This window comes from Pseudorca crassidens, chromosome 16, assembly GCF_039906515.1.
Source record: "Pseudorca crassidens isolate mPseCra1 chromosome 16, mPseCra1.hap1, whole genome shotgun sequence".
Taxonomy (NCBI): domain Eukaryota; kingdom Metazoa; phylum Chordata; class Mammalia; order Artiodactyla; family Delphinidae; genus Pseudorca; species Pseudorca crassidens.
In genome coordinates, this window is record NC_090311.1 from 78,988,822 (window position 1) to 79,014,307 (window position 25,486).

Sequence of the window (25,486 nt, forward strand, 5' to 3'; positions counted from 1 at the left end):
TTTTGAAAAGAGGGAGGAATAATGCACTGTTCTCATCGAATTCCCCTGGCTTGCCCGCTGGTCACTTAGTAGCCATCTGGTTATCAAATCAACTGTCGAGGTATTGCAGTGCCTGTGTTCAAGTGACCCTTATTTTACTTAAATAAGGCCCTAAAGCACATGAGTAATGATGCTGGCAATTCAGATATGCCAAAGAGAAGCCATAAAGTGCTTCCTTTACGTGAAGAGGTGAAAGTTCTCCACTTAATAAGGAAAGAAAATAAAATCATATGCTGAGGTTGCTAAGATCTACAGTAAGAAAAAAACCTATCCGTGAAATTGTGAAGAAAGAAATAGAAATTCACACTAGTTTTGCTGTCATACCTCAAACTGCAAAAGTTATGGCCACATGCATAACTGGAAAAGGGACTGAATTTGTACAGTATGATACTTTAAGACAAAAACCACATTCACATAACTTTTATTACTTTTATATGATTATAATTGTTCTATTTTATTATTAGTTATTGTTAATCTCTTACTGTGCCTAATTTATAAAGTTTAGGAAAAAAACAGAGAATAATAAGGGTTTGGTACTATCTGCAGTTTCAGGGATCCACCGGGGGTCTTGGAACATAACCCCCAAACATAAGGAGGAGTATTTATTTTTCTCTTTTTTATGTTTAAAAATGTTTAGGATTTAAAGTTAAAACAAATATATTACTAAAAGACGAAAAAAAGAAAAGAAAGAGGGGGCTTCCCTGGTGGCACAATGGTTGGGAATCCACCTGCCAATGCAGGGGACACAGGTTCCAGCCCTGGTCTGGGAGGGTCCAACGTGCTGTGGAGCAACTAGGCCCGTGTGCCACAGCTGCTGAGCCTGCGCTCTAGGGCCCACTTGCTGCGACTGCTGAGGCCCATGCGCCTACAGCCTGTGCTCTGCAACAGGAGAGGCTACCGTGGGGAAGGGTGGCCTCTGCTCCCCGCAGCTGGAGGGGGCCCGTGCGCAGCAACGAAGACCCAATGCAGCCAAAAATAAATAAATAAAATATATAAATTTATTTTTAAAAAACAAAAAGAAGGAAGGAAGGGAAGGAACAAAAGAAGGAAAGAAAAGAAAGAAATCTATTACTATACCCAAGGAGTAGGCCTTCTTACACTACTTTTTAGTCTAAATCAATTCTAAAGGATTTTTTCTTGTCTTCACGTTTTTTCACAAGTTGATTTTGAGGTTCAACCTTACTGATATTTTCTTAAGAGGTTTGTTCAAGGGTCTAAAAGTCATTGGTTTGGGACTGTTTTTCCATTTTTAGTAATCCCCTTTGCATTTTTCTATGCATATCTTTTTCACCTAATTTTTGAATGGATGATACTTAAAAGTACAAAAAGGAACACACTGAAAGTCTCCCTTCCACTCCAGCCAGTCATTCTCCCTTCCCACTGACAACAGCTTTATTCGTATCTTATAGATACTTCCATACATATTTTATGCCTATACAAGCAAAACATTCTTTTCTTTCTTTACACAAATGACGGCATACTATATATGTGATTCTACTCCTTATATCTGCATTCAATAATACATGCTAGAAATTTATCCACAGCCATGTCAGGAGCTTTTAAATATTTTATGGCTGCATAGGACTTGTATAGACATACAATTTATATAACTAGTCCTCAAACTGATTGACATTTAGGTTACTCCCAAGTTTTTTCAACTGCCAAAAATACTGCAAGGATTAATCCTGCACATTTATCTTTTACACTTGTGCAAAAATATCTGTAGTAAACATTCTCAAAATGGGCATTGCTAAGTCAAAGGGTACATGCATTTCTAATTTTGATGAGTAATGACAAATGCCCCTTTCTAGTGGCTGAACCAATTTACAATTCCATTAGCTGTGTATAAGCCCCCGTATCATCACAACCTTGCCCTTCACAGAATATTAACACACTTTTATTTACCTGTCAGTCTGATAAGTGAAATACGTATTTTATTTGCATTTCCTTTTATGAGGGAAGCTAAGCATCTATTCATTTTGATCTCCTTTTCTGTGAACTGCCTGTTCAGAATCTTTTGTCCATTTCCTATTGGTTTATTGATTTTTTTCTTAATTTGTTTTTAAAATCTAAACTGTTTCCTGTATGGTCTTAATGATGAGATACTACATAATTCCTCAAATAAAATAATCTGAGAAGAATTGAAAGGAGGGACTCTAGCAGACATTTGCACACCCACGTTCACAGCAGGATTATTCGTAACAGCCAAAAGGTGGGAACAACTCAAATGTCCATTGATGGATGAATGGATAAACCAAATGCAGTATATACACACAATGGATCATTCAGCCTTAAAAATGAAGGGAATTCTGCCGCATGATACGTGAATGAATCTCAAAAATATTATGCTAAGTGAAATAAGCCAGTCACAAAAGGACAAATATTGGGGAATTCCCTGGTGGCCCAGTGGTTAGGACTCCACACTTTCACTGCCAAGGGTCCAGGTTCAATCCCCAGTCGGGGAACTAAGATCCCACAAGCCACCTGGCATGGTTCAAAAAAAGAAAAGGACAAATATTGTATGATTCCATTTAAAAGAGGGACCTAGAATAGTCAACTTCAGAGAGAAAGCAGAATGGTGGCTGCCAGTGGCTGCAGCGAGGGGGAAATAAGGAGTTGTTTAATGGTGACAGTTTCAGTTTTGCAAAATTAAGAGAGCTCTGGAGACAGATGGTGCTGATGGTTGACCAATAATATGAACGTACTTAACACCACTAAACTGTACATTTAAAAATGGTTAAGATGGTATATTTTGGACTTCCCTGGTAGCGCAGTGGATAAGACTCCGCACTCTCAATGCAGGGGGCCCAGGTTCCATCTCTGGTCAGGGAACTAGATCCCACATGCATGCCACAACTAAGACCCAGAGCAACCAAAACAAAAAACAAACCAAAAAAAAAAAAAAGATGGTTTTATATTATCTGTATTTTACTACAATTTAAAAAATAATCTGAAATTTAATTCCCCAAATTTTAGGTTTCATATAACTTCGATTCAGCTTTAACTGGGACACTGAATCTGAAAAGTATGGTAATTCTCCATTTTTCAAAATATACTTTCCTGATACCCAAGGAAGCAGTTTGATTATATTCAACATTTTACTTGTTTAGGGAGACTCTCAAAAATACTAGAGTTTTGGGATACCCTGGTGGCGCAGTGGTTAAGAATCCACCTGCCAATGCAGGGGACCGGGTTTGAGCCCTGGGCCAGGAAGATCCCACATGCCGCGGAGCAACTAAGCCTGTGCACGACAACTACTGAGCCTGTGCTCTAGATCCTGGGAGCCACAACTACTGAGCCCCTGTGCCACAACTACTGAAGCCTGCATGCCTAGAGCCTGTGCTCTGAAACAAAAGAAGCCACCACAATGAGAAACATGTGACTGCAATGAAGAGTAGCCCCCGCTCGCCGCAACTAGAGAAAGCCCGCGTGCAGCAACGAAGACCCAACACAGCCAAAAATTAATTAATTAATTTTAAAAAAACAGTAGTTTCTTTTCCCACAATATTTCAGGATCTTCTACTTCATCTGTTTCTTCCTCCTTGTTAATGAGATTTCAAACCAAAGTAATCTTTCCTCTCATTTTGTTTCTTCCAAGGAATTTAAATGGTCAGGAAAAAAAAAATCAGATCTTGTCCCTAGAAAGGAATGGGCCTCTAGTAGAACTTAAGATAGTTGAAATCTTCGATCACAACCCTTATTTTTGTGCCACTTTTTTGTTTGTTTTAATATTTGTTTATTAGCACAGTAACAAATGCAGACTTAAGTAGTCGACGACACAGAACCAATCCAGTGAGCGACTCCTATTCCACGCCTTACAGTTAACAGCTTAAGGTATTTTACTACAGGTTTTCACAAGTCCTGATTCAAACCTCTATCTTTTCACAATAAAGTAGATTTGCATATAAAATAAAATACATTAATACTCATTTCCTATATGGTGTCTTATAGCCACGTGTCCATTTTAATATATGAGATGAGAGTCTCTAAAAGCGGTTAAGTAGTGGGACTTCCCTGGCGGTCCGGTGGTTAATACTCTGCACTTCCACTGCAGGGGGCACAGGTTCGATCCCTGGTCAGGGAACTAAGATCCCACATGCCGCACGGAGCTGGCCAAAAAAAAGCTGTTAAATATCAATATTCCCTTCCAAGAAGGGAAAACTAGTTCCAATTTTTTAAAATAACTGTGTAGTCTTGGAAAGACTTTACGTAAAAGGCCATGTGGGTAACCTGTACAAAATCAAGCTGTTTTAAATTTACAGACAAGAAACTGAACCCAAATGTCTATCTTCTCTGTACTGCATTTCAGCTAATATTGCAGAATTAATGATAGTTTTAATAGTTGTTATTACCAATTCTATCTGCTGTAGCAAGATACCTTAAATTACAACAAAATCTTAGGAAATAACACTGAATAATATGTTATAGAAATACTCTACTCTTTACCAACTCCCACCCTCCCCCACCCCTTCAAAATCATAAGCAGCTCTGTGACAGACAAATAACGTAGAGTTGTGAAAACCGGGACTTCCCTCATGGTCCAGTGGGTAAGACTCTATGCTCCCAATGCAGGGGACCCCAGTTCAAACCCTGGTCAGGGAACTACATCCTGCATGCATGCCACAACTAAAAGTTCGCATGCCACAACTATGAAGTCCACATGCTGCAACTAAAAGATCCTGCATGTCACAACTAAGAGTCCGCATGCTGCAACTAAAGATCCTGCATGCCGCAACAAAGATCCTAAGTGACGCAAGTAAGACCCAGCACAGCCTAAATAAATAAATATTTTTTTAAAAAGAGTTGTGAAAACCCAATTTATGTAGTGTATCTCTTGGTCCACTGTCTGGCCATTCTGTCATGTTCTGCTCTGTTGGTCATATACTGAGAGGCAATACTTGCCACCAAGGGGTCGGCAGGATTACAGTCTGTAAGAAGTGAGCAGATAGAAACGACTTCAGAAACAGCTAGTGCTGGACTCCAATTATCTTTCAATATGTCCAAGCAAATAACTCCTTGGCTGTTAATATTACAGTTCTGTGCCACTTTTGTAATCTGCACTAGGGGAGCAACAACCTTATTCTCCTTCTTACCAAATGATCTATAGCATGATCCATAGATCTCTTCTACTTTTTTCTCCTTTTGTCATTCATGTTTTCCACTCTAATGCCAAAACTCTTGGCTCCCAACAAGTATATGTATATTCCTGATATCCACTATCATTCTCACAAATCTTACACTGGATTGTTTTGAACAAAGACATATATTTCCATTCAAATAATGAGCCTATCCCAGCAAATTTTAGTGATATTCACAGTACTGCATATATCTTCCTAGCAAGGATCACTGAAATCACAAGTTCAGTTACTGTGCTTTTGCCACAATATCTCTTCCGAAATAAAAATTTGGGGCTATTTCTTCCAGGGCTCTTGTTATCTATCACACTCTCTCTTCCCAACAGCATCTAATTCAATGTTTCATAGGCAACTTTTTCCCTCTCCATAAAATGTTAGCATCCATTCTTCTCAATCAAGTTTTCTTCATTCTTATTGAAACTATTTTTCCCAGTGCCTCTGAGAGGTAGAATGAAGTTGATCATTATCTGAGAAGACAAGGAGAAGAGAGGTCAGGATCTGAGTTACTATACATGTTTATTAGGAATAAAATGTGGGAGGGAATATATCTCAGTGGTTAAGTCATGACCACCAGAAATTCAGATTGGAGGGGGGTCAAGGTTAATTATCTGGCTTCAGTGGATTCAAGAAAGCACAGATGACTCTCCCCCAAAGTGGGGAGAGCACAATAATAGACAGTCCAGGTGGATGATTCTCAGAAACCCTAAGCCTGTCTCTAGGAAGGATGGTCAAAGAAACATAATACAGGTCATGAGACTGGGGATCAGAGGCAACTAATAAGAGCAAAGTGGGACCAGGAAGTTGGAGTGCTAGGCTGATTACCCATACAGAGCCTAAGCAAGGTGTTCTCTACCTGAGGTCCACAGACTCTCAAGGTATCTACAAACTGAAGATTTTTCACTAACTTCTAACTGAAATTTAGCATTTCCTAAATTATAAATATAAGAAAAAAAAATCAGGTGGATTAGCAGCACCGGTGATCAGAATTATTTATATAACACTACAGCCATTACAGATATCTCAAAATAAATGTTACATTCATCACCACTTCAAAGTTACAATATTTATTAGACCTGCCACTAGACTGTTATTTAACATATTAATAAAGAAACACACACCATTTAAAAAAAAAAAAAGGGACTTCCCTGGTAGTCCAATGGTTAAGACCCTGTGCTTCCACTGCAGGGGCTTGGGTTCAATCCCTGCTTGGGGAACTAAGATCCCGCATGCCATGCAGTGTGGCCAGAAAAAAAAAAAAAAGAGAAAAGAAAAAGAAACACATATTATTATATTACAATTTTAAAAGTATTTTGTTAACTTTATTCCATGTAAATGATTTCATTTGAAATCCTGTTTTTCTGTATTTGAAAACATTCTAAGGAGTTCACAGGCTTCATTAGACTGCTAAGAGGTCTCTATTCTAAATAAAGAATCAATTAAGAAAACTGGAGGACATGAGAGGAATTTAGTGGTGAGTCTCCAGCATCAATAACAAAGCATATGATTGAAAATAAATTACAGCACTGTACAAAGTACTTTCATTTTCCTTATATTAATTGCACAATATTTATTCAAAATTTTAATAATTTCTCAAATATAACTGTGGGGTATTTTTAAGGGTAAGATTATTTTCTTTTCATAAATTTATTTACTTTATTTTTATTTCTGGCTGCGTTTGGTCTTCGTTGCTGCACGTGGGCTTTCTCTAGTTGCACCGAGCGGGGGCTACTCTTCGTTGCGGTGCACAGGCTTCTCATTGCAGTGGCTTCTCTTGTTGCGGAGCACGGGCTCTAGGTGCGCAGGCTTCAGTAGTTGTGGCTCATGGGCTCTAGTGCGCAGGCTCAGTAGTTGTGGCGCACGGGCTTAGCTGCTCCGTGGCACGTAGGATCTTCCAGGACCAGGGCTTGAACCCATGTCCCCTGCATTGGCAGGCAGATTCTTAACCACTGTGCCACCAGCAAAGCCCCTACTGTGTTATTTTTTAAGAGTAGAAGAATCTTAACTTGGGAAAAGTAAGTAAACAAAGAGCAAGAGTTGCCCCTATGCTGCCAAAATGGTTCTATTTTCTGTGCCTTTCAGCCCAGCATCATCCCCTTTTGGGAAGTGCACTTTCTCTGTCTAGTGGGCTACCATTCCCCCACTACAGGAGTAGACACATGACCCAGGATAGCCAATGTGATGACCCTTCAACCCTGTTTCCTTGCATACAGCAAGTGGTCCATGTGTGAAGATCCTAACCCAAACAGAGCCAATCTTTCAGGAAATGACAATGAAAAAAATTAATAAACAGAAACCTCAGTTAAACAGTCAGGAGACCAGAAAGGGGGAGCTCTCATGTCCTGCAACCCTAGCAGAGCCCATGAGGAGGAAAAACTCCTTTTCCTGAAAGTCCACAGCCAAGGGAAAACCATGGACATTTTGTTTACTTAGCCCTCCCAACTTCCTTTTCTCTCTAGAAAAGCCTTCTCCTTCCCTTGCCATGTAGAGACTTGCATGTGGCCCAACATGGCTGTAAACCTGAACTGCAATTCTCTGCTGATCCCAAATAAACCCATCTTTGCTGGAGAGATAACTGGCAGTCCACTTGTTTTAGGTCAACAACATGGACCCTTGAAGAGAGGTCTTTCTCTTTCCCAAAATCTTAAAACAAAAGGACTACTTAAACCTAGAATAGCTGAGGAACACCTTTGCCACTATGTGTTTTTTATTTTCAGAAAAAACTTGTCAAGGCCAAACAGAAAAGCAGAGTTAACCCAGCTATGCCTAAAGCCTTTCATTAGCCCAATTAATTGAACCATGAAATTCCTTCTTTTGTTTACATCAGTTTGACCTGGGATTCTTTCTCCTGCAACTGAAAGAGTTCTGAAAAATAAGTAAGAATTTAGGTCATTTTTGTTCCTATTTAATGTTATATGGGCATTATATGCAGCCAGTGGTCTGGAGAGAAATTCTACCTCTCCAGCTACATGCTAGCTATGGGAGACTGGACAACTTAACCTGTGTCTACATTTCCCCATCTGTAAAATGTAGATAATATTAAGACCACAGGGCTGTTGTAGGAATTAAATGAGTTACTATTCATAGAATTGTTCAACATAGAGTAAATATGTTAGTCATTTAAGATGACAACTCCACATTTTTTATGTTGCTTTATTGTGGTAAAAATCACATAACATAAAACATACTACTTTAACCATATTTAACTGTACATTTCAGTGGCACTAAGTACATTCACACTGTTGAGCAACTCTCATCATCATCCATACCCCAAATTCTTCGCCTTCCTAACTGAAACTCTATCCCCATTAAACACTAATTCCCCATTTCCCCTCCCCACCCTCCGGCCTCTGGCATCGACCAATGTACTTTCTGAGTCTATGAATTTGACTATTCTAGGTACCTTGTATAAGTGGTCAGATTCTATATTTAAATAAAGGAAAAAATTCCACAAATCAAAAAAAATACAAGTTCAAAATAACAGTAGCTGAGGCTGAAAACAAGATGGCGGGGTAAATGAATCTGAGCCCACCTCGTCTCATGAAAACACCAAAATGACAACTAACTGCTGAACAACCACTGACAAAGACTTGAACCTAACAAACAAGATATTCTACACCCAAATACAAAGAAGAAGCCACAACGAGACAGCAGGAGGGGCACTTTCAAAATATAATCAAAATCCCATACCTGCCGGGTGGGCGACCCACAGACTGGAAAATAATATATCACAGAGGTTCTCCTACAGGAGTGAGAGTTCTGAACCCCATGTCAGGCTCTCTAGCCTGGGGGTCGGGCATCAAGAGGAGGAGACCCCAGAGCATTTTGCTTTGAAGGCTAGAGGGGCTTTAGTGCAGGAGCTCCACAGGACTGGGGAAAACAGACTCCACTCTTGTAAGGCACATACAAGTTTTCACATGCACTGGGACCCAGGGCAAAGCAGTGACTCCAGAGAAGCTTAGGCCAGACCTGCCTCTGAGTCTTGCAGGGTCTCCTGGGGAGGCGAGGGCAGCTGTGGTTCACTGTGGGGGCAAGAGCACTGGCCACTGATGCCCAGGGAATACTCACCAGCCAGCATGAGCTCTCCCAGAGGTCACCATTTTCACCCTGAGACCTGGCCCCACCCGTAAGAGTGCAGGCTCCATTGCTGGGACACCTCAGGACAAACAACCAACAATGTGGGAACACAGCCCCACACATCAGCAGACAGGCTGCCTAAAGGTGACCTGAGCCAACAGCCGCCTATCGACACGCTACTTGAGACGGCCCTACCCACCGCAGGGACAAGACCCAGCTCCACCCACCACTGGGCAAGCACAAGTCCCTCCCACCAGGAAGCCTGCACAAGTCCCTGGACCAACTTCACCCACAAAGAGGCAGACACCAGAACCAAGAAGAATTATGATCCTGAAGCCTGAGGAATAGAGACAACAAAACAGAAAGGCAGACAAAATGAGAGAGCAGAGAAATACGTTCCAGACGAAGGAACAAGATAAAACCCCAGAAGAACAACTAAGTGAAGAGGAGAAAGGCAACCTACGTGAAAAAGAATTCAGAGTACTGATAGTAAAGATGATCCAAGATCTTGGAAAAAGACTGGAGGCACAGACTGAGAGGATACAAGAAATGTTTAATAAAGAGTTAAAAACTTTAAAAAACAAACAGAGATGAACAGTAAAATAAATGAAATGAAAAATACACCAGAGAGAATCAATAGCAGAAAAAAAGAGACAGAAGAACAAGTAAGTGACCTGGAAGACATATCACTGGAAATCACTGACACGGAACAGAATAAAGAAAAAAAAAAATGAGGGACTCCCTTGGTGGTCCAGTGGTTAAGACTCCATGCTCCCAATGCAGGGGGCCCAGGTTCCATCCCTGGTCAGGGAACTAGATCCTGCATGCTGCAACGAAGAGCTGGCATGTCACAACTAAAGACCCCGCATGCAGCAATGAAGATCTCACGTGCTGCAACTGAAATAAAAAAAACACTCCACATGCCACAACTAAAAAGATCCCTCATGCCACAACAAAGATCCCACGTGCTGCAACTAAGAACCCGCATGCTGCAACTAAGACCCAGTGCAGCCAAATAAATATTTTTTAAAAAAAGAAAAGGAAAAAGAATGAAAAGAAATGAGGACAGTCTAAGAGACCTCTAGGACAACATTAAATGCACCAACATTTGCATCATAGGGGTCCCAGAAGGAGAAGAGAGACAGAAAGGGCCTGAGAAAATATTTGAAGAGGTAATAGCTGAAAAATTCCCTAATGTGGGAAAGGAAACATTCACTCAAGTCCAGGAAACGTGAAGAGTCCCATACAGGATTAACCCAAGGAGGAACACACTGAAACACGTATTAATCAAATTAACAAAAATTAAAGACAAAGAAAATATTAGAAGCAACAACGGAACCACAACAAGTAACATACAGGGGAATTCCTGTAAGGTTATCAGCTGATTTTTCAGCAGAAACTCTGCATGCCAGAAGGGAGTTGCACAATATATTTAAAGTGGTAAAAGGGAAAAACCTACAAGCAAGAATAGTCTACCCAGCAAGGCTCTTGTTCAGGTTTGACAGAGAAATCAAAAGCTTTACAGACAAGCAAAAGCTAGAGAATTCAGCACAACCAAACCAGCTTTACAACAAACACTAAAGGAACTTCTCCAGAAGGAAAACAAAATGCAACAACCAGAAACAAGAAAATTACAAATAGGAAAGTTCACTGGTAAAAGCAAACCTACAGAAAAGGTAGGAAATCACCCACACACAAACATGATATCAAAACCAGCAGCAGTGAGAAGAGAAGAGTACAAATGCAGAATATTGGAAACACATTTGAAATTAAGAGACCCACAACTTAAAAAAACCTTGTATATGTATAGACTGCTATATCAAAATCTCATGGTGGGAATTCACTGGTGGTCCAGCAGTTAGTACTATGCGCTTCCACTGCAGAGGGCCCAGGTTTGATCCCTGGTCAGGGAACTAATATCCCACAAGCCATGCGGCATGGCCAAAGAAAACCAAAACCAAAACAAAAAAACCTCATGGTAACCACAATCTGAAATTTTACAATAAATACACACAAAGAAGAAAAAGGAGGACTTCCCTGATGGCCCAGTGGTTAAGACTCTGTGATCCACTGCAGGGGGTGTGGGTTCGATCCCTGGTCTGGGAACTAAGATCCCACATGCTGCATGGCACAGGCAAAAAAATAAATAAAATAAAATAAAGCCATTGCCAAAATTTAAAAGAAAAAAGAAGATTAAGAAAAAGGAATCCAAACACAACTCTAAACTTAGTCATCAAATCACAAGAGAAGAAAAGAGAAAGAGAAGAAAAAAGACCTACAAAAACAAAACCAAAACAATGAACAAAATGGCAATAAGAATATACATATCAATAATCAAAGAAGTGCTTCCCTGGTGGCACAGTGGTTGAGAGTCCGCCTGCCAATGCAGGGGACACAGGTTCGTGCCCTGGTCCAGGAAGATCCCACATGCCGCAGAGCGGCTGGGCCTGTGAGTCATGGCCGCTGAGCCTGTGCGTCCGGAGCCTGTGCTCCACAACGGGAGAGGCCCGCGTACCGCAAAAAATAAATAAATAAAGAAAAAACGAAAACGGATTAAATGCTCCAACCAAAAGACACAGAGTGGCTGAATGAATACAAAAACAAGACCCTTATATATTCTGTCTACAAGACACCCACTTCAGACCTAGGGACACATACAAAGTGAGGAAATGGAAAAAGATTTTCCATGCAAATGGAAATCAAGAGAAAGCTGGAGTAGCAATACTCATATCAGACAAAATAAACTTTAAAATAAAGACTATTACAAGAGACAAAGAAGGACACTACATAATGATCAATGGATCAATCCAAGAACAAAATGTAACAATTATAAGTATATATGCACCCAACACAGGAGCACCTCAATACATAAGGCAAATGCTAACAGCCATAAAAGGAGAAATCAACCATAACACAATAATAGTCGAGGACTTTAACACCCCACTTACATCAATGGACAGATCATCCAGACAGAAAATAAATAAGGAAACACAGGTCTTAAATGACACATCTGACCAGATGGATTTAAATGATATTTATAGAGCATTCCATCCCAAAGCAGCAGAATACACATTCAAGGGTACATGGAACATTCTCTAGGACTGATCACATGCTGAGCCACAACGCAAGCCTCGGTAAATTTAAGAAAACTGAAATCATATCAAGCATCTTTTCCAACCACAATGCTATGAGATTAGAAATCAACTACAAGAAAGAAAACAACTGTAAAACACACAAACACACTGAAGCTAAACAATATGCTACTAAACAACCAATGGATCACTGAAGAAATCAAACAGGAAATCAAAAAATACCTAGAGGGCTTCCCTGGTGGCGCAGTGGTTGAGAGTCCGCCTGCCGATGCAGGGGACACGGGTTCGTGCCCCGGTGCGGGAAGATCCCACATGCCGCAGAGCGGCTGGGCCCGTGAGCCATGGCCGCTGAGCCTGCGCGTCCGGAGCCTGTGCTCCGCAGCGGGAGAGGCCACAACGGTGAGAGGCCCGCGTACCGCAAAAAAAAAAAAAAAAAAAAAAAATACCTAGAGACAAATGAAAACAAAACCCCAATGATCCAAAACCTATGGGATACACCTAAAGCAACTAGAGAAAGAAGAAACAAAACCTAAAATTAGTGGAAGGAAAGAAACCCTGAAGATCCGAGCAGAAATAAATGAAATAGGGATAAAGGAAACAATAGAAAAGATAAATGACACTAAAAGCTAGTCCTTTGAAACGATAAACAAAATTGAGACCCTTTAGCCAGACTCATCAGGAAAAAAAGAGAGAGGGCTCAAATCAATAAAATTAGAAATGAAAATGGAGAAATAACAGCTGACAGAAATACAAAGGATCATGACAGACTACTACAAGCAACTAGATGCCAATAAAATGGACAACTAAGAAGAAATGGACAAATTCTTAGGAGGGTACAATCTTCCAAGACTGAACCACTAAAAAATAGAAAATATGAACAGACCTATCACAAGTAGTGAAATTGAAACTGTGATTTAAAAAGTTCCAACAAACAAAAGTCCAGGGCTAGATGGCTTAACAAGCAAATTCTATCAAACATTTAGAGAAGAGTTAACACCTATCTTCTGAAATTCTTTCAAAAAACAGAGGAAGGAATACTTCCAAACTCATTTTATGAGGCCACCATTACCCTGATACCAAAATCAGACAAAGATACCACAAAAAAAGAAAATTAGAGGCCAACATCACTGATGGACGTAGACGCAAACATCCTCAACAAAATACTGCAAACTGAACCCAACAGTTCATTAAAAGGATCATACACCATGATCAAGTGGGATTTATCCCAGGGATGCAAAGATTTTTCAATATCCGTAAATCAATCAGGGTAATACACCACATTAACAAATTGAAGAATAAAAAACATACGATAGTCTCAATAGATGCAGAAAAACGTTTTGAAAAAATTCAACACCTATTTATGATGAAAACCCTACAGAAACTGAGCTCAGATGGAAACTACCTCAACATAATAAAGGCCATATATGACAAACCCACAGCAAACATCATTCTCAATGGTGAAAAACTGAAAGCATTTCCTCTAAGATTAGGAACAAGACAAGGATACCCATTCTCTCCACTTTTAGTCAACATAGTTTTCAAAGTACTAGCCATGGCAATCAGAGAAGAAAAAGAATAAAAGGAATCCAAATTGGAAAAGAGAAATAAAACTGTCACTCTTTGCAGATTACATGATACTAAACATAGAGAATCCTAAAGATGCTACCAGAAAACTACTAGAGCTCATTAATGAATTTGGTAAAGTTGCAGAATAGAAAATTAATACACGAAGGGACTTCCCTGGTGCTCCAGTGGTTAAGATCCTGCACTTCCACTGCCGAGGGCACGGGTTCAATCCCTGGTCAGGGAAGCTAAGATCCTGCAGGGTGCACACCATGGCCCCCCCTCCAAAAAAGAAACTAACTTAATACACAGAAATCTGTTGTACTTCTACACACTAACAACGAAAGATGAGAAAAAGAAATTAAGGAAACAATCCAATTTACCATTGCATCAAAAAGAATAAAATACCTAGGAATAAGCCTACCTGAGGAGGCAAAAGACCTGTACTCCAAAAACTACAAGATGGTGATGAAAGAAACTGAAGATGGGGGGGAAGAAATTAAAGATGACACAAACAGATAAAAAAATATACCATGTTCTTGGATTGGAAGAATCAATATTGTCAAAATGACTACACTACCCAAAGGAATCTACAGATTCAATGCAATTCCTATCAAATTACCAATGGCACCTTTCACAGAACTAGAACAAAAAATTTTGAAATTTGTATGGAAACACAAAAGACTCCGAATAGCCAAAGCAATCCTGAGAAAGAAAAATGGAGCTGGAACAATCAGGCTCCCTGACTTCAGACTATGCTACAAAGCTACAGTAATCAAAAACAGTATGGTACTGGCACAAAGACAGAAATATAGAACAACAGCAAAGAAAGCCCAGAAATAAACCCACAAACCTATGGTCTATTAATCTATTATGACAATACGACAAAGGAGGCAAGAATATACAATGGAGAAAACAGTCTCTTCAATAAGTGGTGCTAGGAAAACTGGACAGCTACCCGTAAAAGAATGAAACTAGAACATTCTCTAACACCATACACAAAAATAAACTCAAAATGGATTAAAGGCCTGAATATAAGACTGGATACTACAAAATTCTAAGAGGAAAACATAGGCAGAACACCGTGACATAAATCACAGAAGTATCTTTTTGGATCCACCTCCTAGAATAATGAAAATAAAACCAAAAGTAAACAAATGGGACCTAATGAAACTTAAAACCTTTTGCACAACAAAGGAAACCATAAACAAAACGAAAAGACAACCCACAGAATGGGAGAAAATATTTGCAAACAAAGCAACCAACAAGGTTGGTTGGTTGATCTCCAAAACATATGAACAGCTCATGCAGCTCAGTATCAAAAAAGGGAAGAACCTAATCAAAAACTGGGCAGAAGATCTAAATAGACATTTCTCCAAAGACATACAGATGTCCAAAAAGCACATGAAAAGATGCTCAAAATCTCTAATTATTAGAGAAATGCAAATCAAAACTACAATGAGGTTATCACCTCACAGCAATCAGAATGGCCATCATCAAAAAGTCTACAAACAGTAGGGCTTCCCTGGTGGCACAGTGGTTGAGAGTCCGCCTGCCAATGCAGGGGACACGGGTTCGTGCCCCGGTCTGGAAAGATCCCACATGCCACGGAGCGGCTAGGCCTGTGAGCCATGGCCGCTGAGCCTGCACGTCCGGAGCCTGTGCTCCGCAATGGGAGAGGCCACAACAGTAACAGGCCTGCGTACCACAAAAAAACAAAACAAAAACAAAGTCTACAAACAGTTAATATTGGACAGGGTATGAAGAGAAGGGAATCCCCCTACACTGTTGGTGGGAATGTAAATTGGTACACCCACTATAGAGAACAGGATGGAGGTTCCTTAAAAAACTAAAAATAGAGGTATCATACAATCCAGCAATCCCACTCCTGGGCATATACCCAGAGAAAACCATAATTCGAAACAATACACGCACCCCAATGTCCACTGCAGCACTATTTACAACAGCCGAGACATGGATGAAATCTAAATATCCATCGACAGAGGAACGGATAAAGAGGATATGGTACATAAAGACAATGTAATATTACTCAGCCATAAAAAAAAAAAAGAAATAATGCCATTTGGAGCAACGTGGATGGACCTAGATAATAAGCGAAGTCAGAGAGAGAAAGACAAATATCACATGATATCACTTACATGTGGAATCTAAAAAAAAAAAATGATACAAATGAACTTATTTACAAAACAGAAACAGACTTACAGACTCTATAAACAAATTTATGGTTACCAGAGGGGAAGGCAGGGGGAGGGATAAATTGGGAGGTTGGGATTAACATATACACACTACTATATATAAATAGATAATCAACAACGACCTACTCTATAGCACAGGGAACACTACTCAATATTCTGTAACAGCTATATGGGAAAAGAATCTGAAAAAGAATAGATATATGTATATGTATAACTGAATCACTTTGCTGTACACCTGAAGTTAATACAACATTTTAAATCAACCATAATATAAAATAAAAAATTAAATTAAAAAAAAATAATGGTAGCTGACATGGGGAAGTTTAAACCCAGTGAGCCTAAACCAACAGTAGGTACAGATTCAGTTACCATGTTTCCTACTTGGTTTAGCCACCAAGGGATCCAAGGGATCAAAAAAGATGTTTGATGCACAACAGAAAAGGTGAAAACACTGGCATTTTGTGAATTAATTTTAGAAAAAAGTTTTCCAGCTTTACAGACAAGCAAAATCTAAGAGAATTCAGTACCACCAAACCAGCTCTACAACAAAAGCTAAAGTAACTTCTCTAAGTCGCAAACACAAGGCTACAAACACAAACCCAAAACAATTAAGAAAATGGTGACGGGAATATACATATTGATAATTACCTTAAACGTGAATGGATTACATGCTCCAATCAAAAGACACAGGCTCGCTGAATGGATACAAAAACAAGACCCATATATATGCTGTCTACAAGAGGCCCACTTCAGACCTAGGGAAATGTACAGACTGAAAGCGAGGGGCTGGAAAAAGATATTCCATGCAAATGGAAATCAAAAGAAAGCTGGAGTACCAATACTCATATCAGATAAAGTAGACTTTAAAATACAGAATGTTACAAGAGACAAGGAAAGAAACTACATAATGATCAAGGGATCAATCCAAGAAGAAGATATAACAATTGTAAATATATATGCACCCAACATAGGAGCACCTCAATACATAAGGCAACTGCTAACAGCTATAAAAGAGGAAATTGACAGTAACACAATAATAGTCGGGGACTTTAACACCTCACACCAATGGACAGATCACACAAACAGAATTATTAATAAGGAAACATAAGCTTTAAATAACACAACAGACCAGACAGATTTAATTGATATTTATAGGACATTCCATCCAAAAACAGCAGATTACACTTTCTTCTCAAGTGTGCATGGAACATTCTCCAGAAGAGAACACATCTTGGATCACAAATCAGGCCTCAGTAAATTTAAGAAAGTTGAAATCATATCAAGCATCTCTTCTGACCACAATGCTATGTGATTAAAATTCAAGTACAGGGGAAAAAAACATAAAAAACACAAACACAGGGAGGCTAAACAATACGCTACTAAATAACCAAGAGATCACTGAAGAAATCAAAGAGGAAATTTAAAAATACCTAGAGACAAATGACAATGAAAACACGACAACCCAAAACCTATGGCATACTGCAAAAGCAGTTCTAAGAGGGAAGTTTATATAGCAATACAAGCCTACGTCAAGAAACAAGAAAAATTTCAAATAAACAATCTAACCTTACACCTAAAGGAACTAGAGAAATAAGAAGAAACAAAACCCAAAGTTAGCAGGAGAGAAATCATAAAGATCAGAGCAGAAATAAATGAAATGGAAACAAAGAAGACAATAGCAAAGATCAATAAAATTAAAAGCTGGTTCTTTGAGAAAATAAACAAAATTGATAAACCATTAGCCAAACTCAAGAAAAAGAGGGAGAGGACTCAAATCAATAAAATTATAAATGAAAACGGAGAAGCTACAACACATACCGCAGACATACAAATCATCCTAAGAGACTACTACAAGCAACTCTATACCAATAAAATGGACAACCTGGAAGAAATGGACAAATTCTTAGGTATAAACTTCCAAGCCTGAACCAGGAAAAAAGAGAAAATATGAACAGACCAATAACAAGTAATGAAATTGAAACTGTGATTAAAAATCTTCCAACAAACAAAAGTCCAGGACCAGATGGCTTCACAGGTGAATTCTATCAAACATTTAGAGAGGAGCTAACACCCATCCTTCTCAAACTCTTCCAAAAAATTGCAGAGGAAGGAAAACTCCCAAACTCATTCTATGAGGCCACCATCACCCTGATACCTAATCCAGACAAAGATAGTACAAAAAATGAAAATTACAAACCAATATCACAGATGAATATAGAGGCAAAAAGCCTCAACAAAATGCTAGCAAACCGAATCCAACAACACATTAAAAGGATCATACACCATGATCAAGTGGAATTTATCCCAGGGATGCAAGGATTTTTCAATATACACAAATCAATGTGATACACCATATTAACAAATTGAAGGAGAAAAACCATATGACCATCTCAATAGATGCAGAAAAAGCTTTTGACAAAATTCAACACCCATTTATGATAAAAACTCTCTAGAAGGTGGGCATAGAGGGAACCTACCTCAACATAATAAAGGCCATATACTACAAACCCACAGCAAACATCATTCTCAATGGTGAAAAACTGAAAGCATTTCCTCTAAGATCAGGAACGAGACAAGTATGTCCACTCTCACCACTATTATTCAACATAGTTTTGGAAGTCCTAGCCACAGCAATCAGAGAAGAAAAAGAAATCAAAGGAATACAAATTGGAAAAGAAGAAGCAAAACTGTCACTGTTTGCAGATGACATGATACTATACATAGAGAATCCTAAAAATGCCACCAGAAAACTACTAGAGCTAATCAAAGAATTTGGTAAAGTTGCAGGATACAAAATTAATGCACAGAAATCTCTTGCATTCCTATACACTAATGATGAAAAATCTGATAGACAAATTAAGGAAACACTCCCATTTACCACTGCAACAAAAAGAATAAAATACCTAGGAATAAACCTACCTAAGGAGACAAAAGACCTGTATGCAGAAAACTATAAAACACTGATGAAAGAAATTAAAGATGATAGAAACAGATGGAGAGATATACCATGTTCTTGGATTGGAAGAATCAATATTGTGAAAATGACTATACTACCCAAAGTAATCTACAGATTCAGTGCAGTCCCTATCAAATTACCAATGGCATTTTTTACAAAACTAGAACAAAAAAATTTTAAAATTTGTATGGAGACACAAAGGACCCCGAATAGCCAAAGAATTCTTGAAGGATAAAAACAGAGCTGGAGGAATCAGACTCCATGACTTCAGACTACACTACAAAGCTACAGTCATCAAAACAATATAGTACTGGCACAAAAACAGAAATACAGATCAATGGAACAGGATAGAAAGCCCAGAGATAAACCCACACTCCTATGGTCAACTAATCTATGACAAAGGAGGCAAGGATATACAACTGAGAAAAGACAGTCTCTTCAATAAGTGGTGCTGGGAAAACTGGACAGCTACATGTAAAAGAATGAAATCAGAACACTCCCTAACATCATAAACAAAAATAAACTTAAAATCGATTAGAGACCTAAATATAAGACTGGACACTATAAAACCCTTAGAGGAAAACATAGGAAGAACACTCTTTGACATAAATCACAGCAAGATCTTTTTTGATCCACCCCCTAGAACAATGGAAATAAAAACAAAAATAAACAAATGGGACCTAATGAAACTTAAAAGCTTTTGTAAATCAAAGGCAACTACAAACAAGACGAAAAGATAACCCTAAGAATGGGAGAAAATATTTGTAAACAAATCAATGGACAAAGGATTAATATCCAAAATATATAAACAGCTCATGCAGCTCAATATGAAAAAAACAAACAACCCAATCCAAAAATGGTCGGAAGACCTAAACAGACATTTCTCCAAAGAAGACATACAGATGGCCAACAGGTACATGAAAAGCTGCTCAAAATCACTAATTATTAGGGAAATGGAAATCAAAACTACAATGAGGTATTACCTCACACCAGTTAGAATGGGCATCATCAGAAAACCTACAAACAACAAATGTTGGAGAGGGTGTGGAGAAAAGGGAACTCCCTTGCACTGTTGGTGTGAATGTAAACTGATACAGCCACTATGGAGGTTCCTTAAAATACTACAAATAAAATTACCATATAAACCAGCACTCCCACTACTGGGCATATACCCAGACGAAACCATAATTCAAAAAGACACATGCACCCCAATGTTCATTGCAGCACTATTTACAATAGCCAGGTCATGGAAGCAACCTAAATGCCTATCAACAGACGAACAGATAAACAAGATGTGGTACATACATACAATGGAATATTACTCAGCCATAAAAAGGAATGAAACTGGGTCATTTGTAGAGACATGGATGGATACAGAGACTGTCATACAGAGTGAAGTAAGTCAAAAAGAGAAAAACAAATATCGTATATTAACGCATATATGTGGAACCTGGAAAATGGTACAGATGAACTGGTTTGCAGGGCAGAAATAGAGACACAGTTGTAGAGGACAAACATATGGACACCAAAGGGGGAAAGGGGGGGTGGGATGAATTAGGAGATTGGGATTGACATATATACACTAATATGTATAAAATGGGTAACTAATAAGAACCTGCTGTATTAAAAAAAATAAAATTCAAAAAAAGTTTTCCAATATGTATTCTGTTATCTTTCTAAATGTATTTTGCTTAATCTTTCCTGATATTTGTTCTAAATTGTACCAAAATAATTGGCATGAGGTCTGAATTATCATTCACAGATTGACAACTATCCAGTAGAAAACTCAACATCAAGAAGAAACAGGGGCTTCCTTGGTGGCACAGTGGTTGAGAGTCCGCTTGCCGATGCAGGGGACACTGGTTCGAGCCCCGGTCTGGGAAGATCCCACATGCCACGGAGCGGCTGGGCCTGTGAGCCATGGCCACCGAGCCTGCGCATCCGGAGCCTGTGCTCCGCAACGGGAGAGGCCACAACAGTGAGAGGCCCGCGTACCGAAAAAAAAAAAAAAGAAGAAACAGGCTTCACTGAGATTAGGAACTGTAGTCAGTAATCCTGGCTCAGGAACTTACAAGCAGTGAATCCGGACATTCGTCAACCTTTCTCTGTCATGAAGAACATAAGCAAGTAGAAGACATGCACTTATAAGGAAATCAGAGTTTAATTAGAAGAGATAACTACCAGCAAACAATTAAGACCTATAATTAGTAATGTAAGGATCCAATTCAGTGATGAAGAAGAAACAGGTGGGTTAAGAGTGAGGAGGACTCCATGTGGAAACCATTCCCTGGTTAAGCTGACAGAAATGAGCAGCAGAAATCAAGAGAACAAGCTTTCCAGGTAGGGAAATGTAAGAAGGTTTCACTGATGTTTTGGAGGTTCATGATGGGAGACTAAAGAAAGTGAAAATGTAAGGGCAAAACATGTCATTTGCTTTTAAATGACCACCTAAAGTGTAACAACTTCTGAGTATTTAATAGCGCAATTTTAAAGAATCCCAGCTGCCGTCCTTTTTAAAAAGAAATTTAATTGTCATAAAATACACATTCCATAAAATTTATCACCTTAACCATTTTTTATTTATTTATTTTTTTTGTGGTACGCAGGCCTCTCACTGTTGTGGCCTCTCCCGTGGCGGAGCACAGGCTCCGGACACACAGGCTCAGCGGCCATGGTTCACGGGCCCAGCCGCTCCGCGGCATGTGGGATCTTCCCGGACCGGGGCACGAACCCATGTCCCCTGCATTGGCAGGCGGACTCTCAACCACTGCGCCACCAGGGAAGCCCCACCTTAACCATTTTTAAGTGTACAGTTCAGTGGCATTAGATACATTCACACTGTCGTGCAATCAATCACCAAAACTTTTCCGCCTTGCAAAACGGAAAGTCTCTACCCATGAAACAACTCCCCATAGACTCCTCTCCCAGACCCCACCTTCCATTTCTATTAACCTGACTGCTCCAAATATCTCACAGAAGTGGAAGCACACAGTATTTCTCTTTGGTGACCAGCTTACTTCACTTAACCTAATGTCCTGTTGTCCTCCATGCACGTCATAGCTAATGTCAAAGCCTGTGTCCAAGTTCTACTACATCCTCACAGTAATTCCTTGGCCCTCACACACTGAATTGTCTCATCATTTTAAGCAGTTCCTCCAGAAAGCCTTAGGCTTTCTGAAGAGGCTGTAGACATGTCTTCTCTCTCGAACACCAATGACTGAAATCCACACCAAACGCACAATTTTTATGATACAACTATATGAAACAGAAATAATAAAATTAATGAACCAATCAGTGCCTTTTCTCTACACACTTTCAAATACCACCAAATATTCCCAAATCACTCCTCCACAAATTCATTCCAGCTGCTCCTAATAACCAGCAAACTGTTAAATTCCCTCTTTTCTGGTAGCCTCTACCTATTTTATATTCATTTCACACTTAATAATGTCTATCATATTATTTTCTAATGGACTCTTTTGCACATTTCCCAGCAAAATGCTAAGGTAGGGAAAGTATCACATACTTCTTAAAAAATAAACTTTGGAATGCTAAGTATACAGTAAATATTCTATTAAGCTGTATCACAAATTTACTTTAATAAACCAAAAAGGAAAAAAATCAAAACCACCAGAAAATAGTAACAACTACTAGTTTTATTGTTGAACGTTTACATCTTATGAAAATAAGTACTGAGATGATCCAGGAGGCCTGTTAAAATCAGTAGCTCACAGGTAAAGACAATATTGTTCTGCAAGGTTAAGATTCTGATTAGATAAATTAAAAGGTTAACCACTATAAGGACAGAAGTAACGTATATATAGTAACATATCTTCCAAACAAGTAGAACAGAAAAAGTGAAGAGAGAAAACAAGACAAAACCTCAATTCAAAAAAAGGCAAGAAAAGAGAAAGAAAAAGCACAGAAAGTACAAAGTACCAGATGGCAAAAAAAAAAAAAAAAAAGGCCAAATCCATTTTTTCAACAATTATATTATGGAGAGCCCACTAAAAGCCAAATATCGTTTTAGGCACTAGGGATACAGCTGTACACAAAACACAGAAAAATAGCTGCTCTCATGAAACTTCTATCCTAGTGGGGTAAACAGTAATGAACCAGAAAAATGAATAAATCACATGGCACGTTATATCGTAATAAGTACAAGGGCAACGAGTACAACGGAAATATAAGGGAAGGCTATGTCAGGGAAGACCTCACTGAGAAGGTAATATTCAAAAAAAAAAAAAAAAAAAACAGGAGGGAGGTAAGGGATTAAACCAGGTGGACATTTTGACAAAGGAACTGCAAGTGTAAACATCCTGAGGTTAGGATGTGCCCGAGGCAACAACATAGAGCAAAGAGGGAGAGTAGCCAGAGATGAGATCAGAGGGAAAGCAAGGGCCAGGTCATACAGAACCTTGACGGCCACTCTGAAGAATCTGGCTTTTAATCTGAGTGAAATGGGTAGTCCATGGAGGATTTTTTGAGAGGAGGGAGATAATCTGATTTAAAAAAAAAAAAAAGAATCACTTTACATGCGATGGAAAGACTGAAAAAAGAAAAAGCAGACTATTTTAGTGGCTACTGCAGAAATCCAGGTGAGAGATGGCTGTAATTTGAATAAGGGAAGGTGCTGAGAAGGGCTTGGGACTCTGCATAGATTCTGAAGGCCGAGTTCTTGCATCTGCTGATAGGTTACAGGTGTGGTGAGAAAGAAATGGGTCAAGGATGATGCCGAAGGTTTTACAGGCCTCAACAAATATCTCAGTAATGGCAGTGAATATAAGTACAATCAGCCTGCCAGTCAAAAGGCAGAGACTGTCCGCTTGGTTTAAAAAAAAAAAAAAATTCCCCAACAATATGCTAGTTACAAAAGCATACATAAAGGGACTTCCCTGGTGGCACAGTGGTTAAGAATCCACCTATCAATGCAGGGGACACGGGTTCGAGCCCGGGTGCGGGAAGATCCCACATGCCGCGGAGCAACTAAGACCCGTGCGCCACAACTACTGAACCTGCGCTCTAGAGCCCGCGAGACACAACTACTGAGCCCGCGTGCCGCAACTACTGAAGCCCGCGCGCCTAGAGCCCGTGCTCCGCAACAAGAGAAGCCGCTGCAATGAGAAGCCCGCGCACCGCAAAGAGTAGCCCCCGCTCGCAGCAACTAGAGAAAGCCCGCGCGCAGCAACAAAGACCCAACGCAGCCAAAAAAAAAAGAAAAAAATTATTTACGTATTTACCAAAAAACCCCTAAAAAGATGAAAACAGTTGAACCAAGTATCAAATGACAGTGGCCATGGATATATTAACTTCACACAAAAGAGAACTCTGTTCTCACCCACAACCTTATAATAGTCCCCGGTTGGTAGTGAGTAATATGTAAAACCTGTAAACGTTCTCCACCTACTTAACCTTATTTCTCCTGCATCACAAATGTTAAAGGATTTGGATGGTCAGGGTTGTTTCTCTAACCTGACACCACGTCGTTGGTCGCCTGTGCCAGTTTCACCTCTTGCAGAGTGACAAGTCAGTATGACTTTTCTGTGAAGTTCAGTGCGGGGCCACCACTCCCGCTCGCCCGCCACGGGCTCCGGCCTGGGACCCCACTCGCCCCCACGAACGCCTCCTTTGCACCCGGCGCAGCTGGGTTCGCTCAAAGCCCCAGGAAGCAGGCAACGCCCGGCCACTTGGGAAGTTTCTAAAGGGAAAACAGACCGAGAGCCTCGCAGGCGTGCACCGGTCACGAGCCAGCCAAGAACGCACGGCTCCCTCCGCTCCCCAGACCCCGAAGAAGCTCACCTATCCGCGGTCCGCCAGGGTGGTCTGAGCTGCTGCCCCCACCTCGCGTCTTGCCCCAGAGCAGCTTCCGGCTGTGGACGGAAGTGCTCCTTTAGGAAGACAGGAAGTCCCGCCTCCTCGGGAAGGAGCGGCGGCAGGTGGAGCTCAGCGGTGATTATCAGCGAGCGTCTGGGGAGCCGAAGGTGTGGTCAGACCGCCCAAACCCAGCGGAGCTCGCCGCTCCTGTGCTGCTCCAGCGAGTCCCCGGAACCCGGGATGACAGAACGACGCATGGGACGCGCAAGTTCCAGTTTACTTGTTATCACGGAAGCGAGTTACAAGTCCTGTGTGAGATTCAGTTCCACGTTCATTGACAATCTACCACGGAGGAAGCCTGTGGTGGTCACAGAGAAGAGTGTAGGTAGGGTTGATTCCACAAAAACTAGGGGAAGAAAATTAACTCGATGAATCGCAAAGCAGGATGAAAGTAAATGTATTAATAGAAAAAGCAAATTCCGTAGGCATGTTAATTTCTAAGAGTTTTCTCGTATCTCAAGAGTTGTGAGGATGAAATGGGATGATGCATAAATAAACGTTTAGCCGTGGAGCCTGGTACATGATTAAAGCATATAA

At 40.0% G+C, this 25,486-nt stretch overlaps 1 protein-coding gene across 7 annotated transcripts in view; it reads right to left on the reverse strand.

Moving 5' to 3' along the window:
* Positions 1-25,030, reverse strand: part of TBCE (tubulin folding cofactor E) — a 118,976-nt gene extending 93,946 nt beyond the window's left edge. For 6 of the 7 annotated variants that reach the window (XR_010936031.1, XR_010936032.1, XM_067711047.1 and 3 more), the window contains exon 1: positions 24,875-25,030. The gene's annotated coding sequence lies outside the window, so the exon portion shown is untranslated. Of the gene's footprint in view, positions 1-24,547; positions 24,702-24,874 lie in introns of those variants that run through there. The other variant, XM_067711048.1, reaches the window with a different exon arrangement.
* Positions 25,031-25,486: the final 456 nt, after the last annotated feature.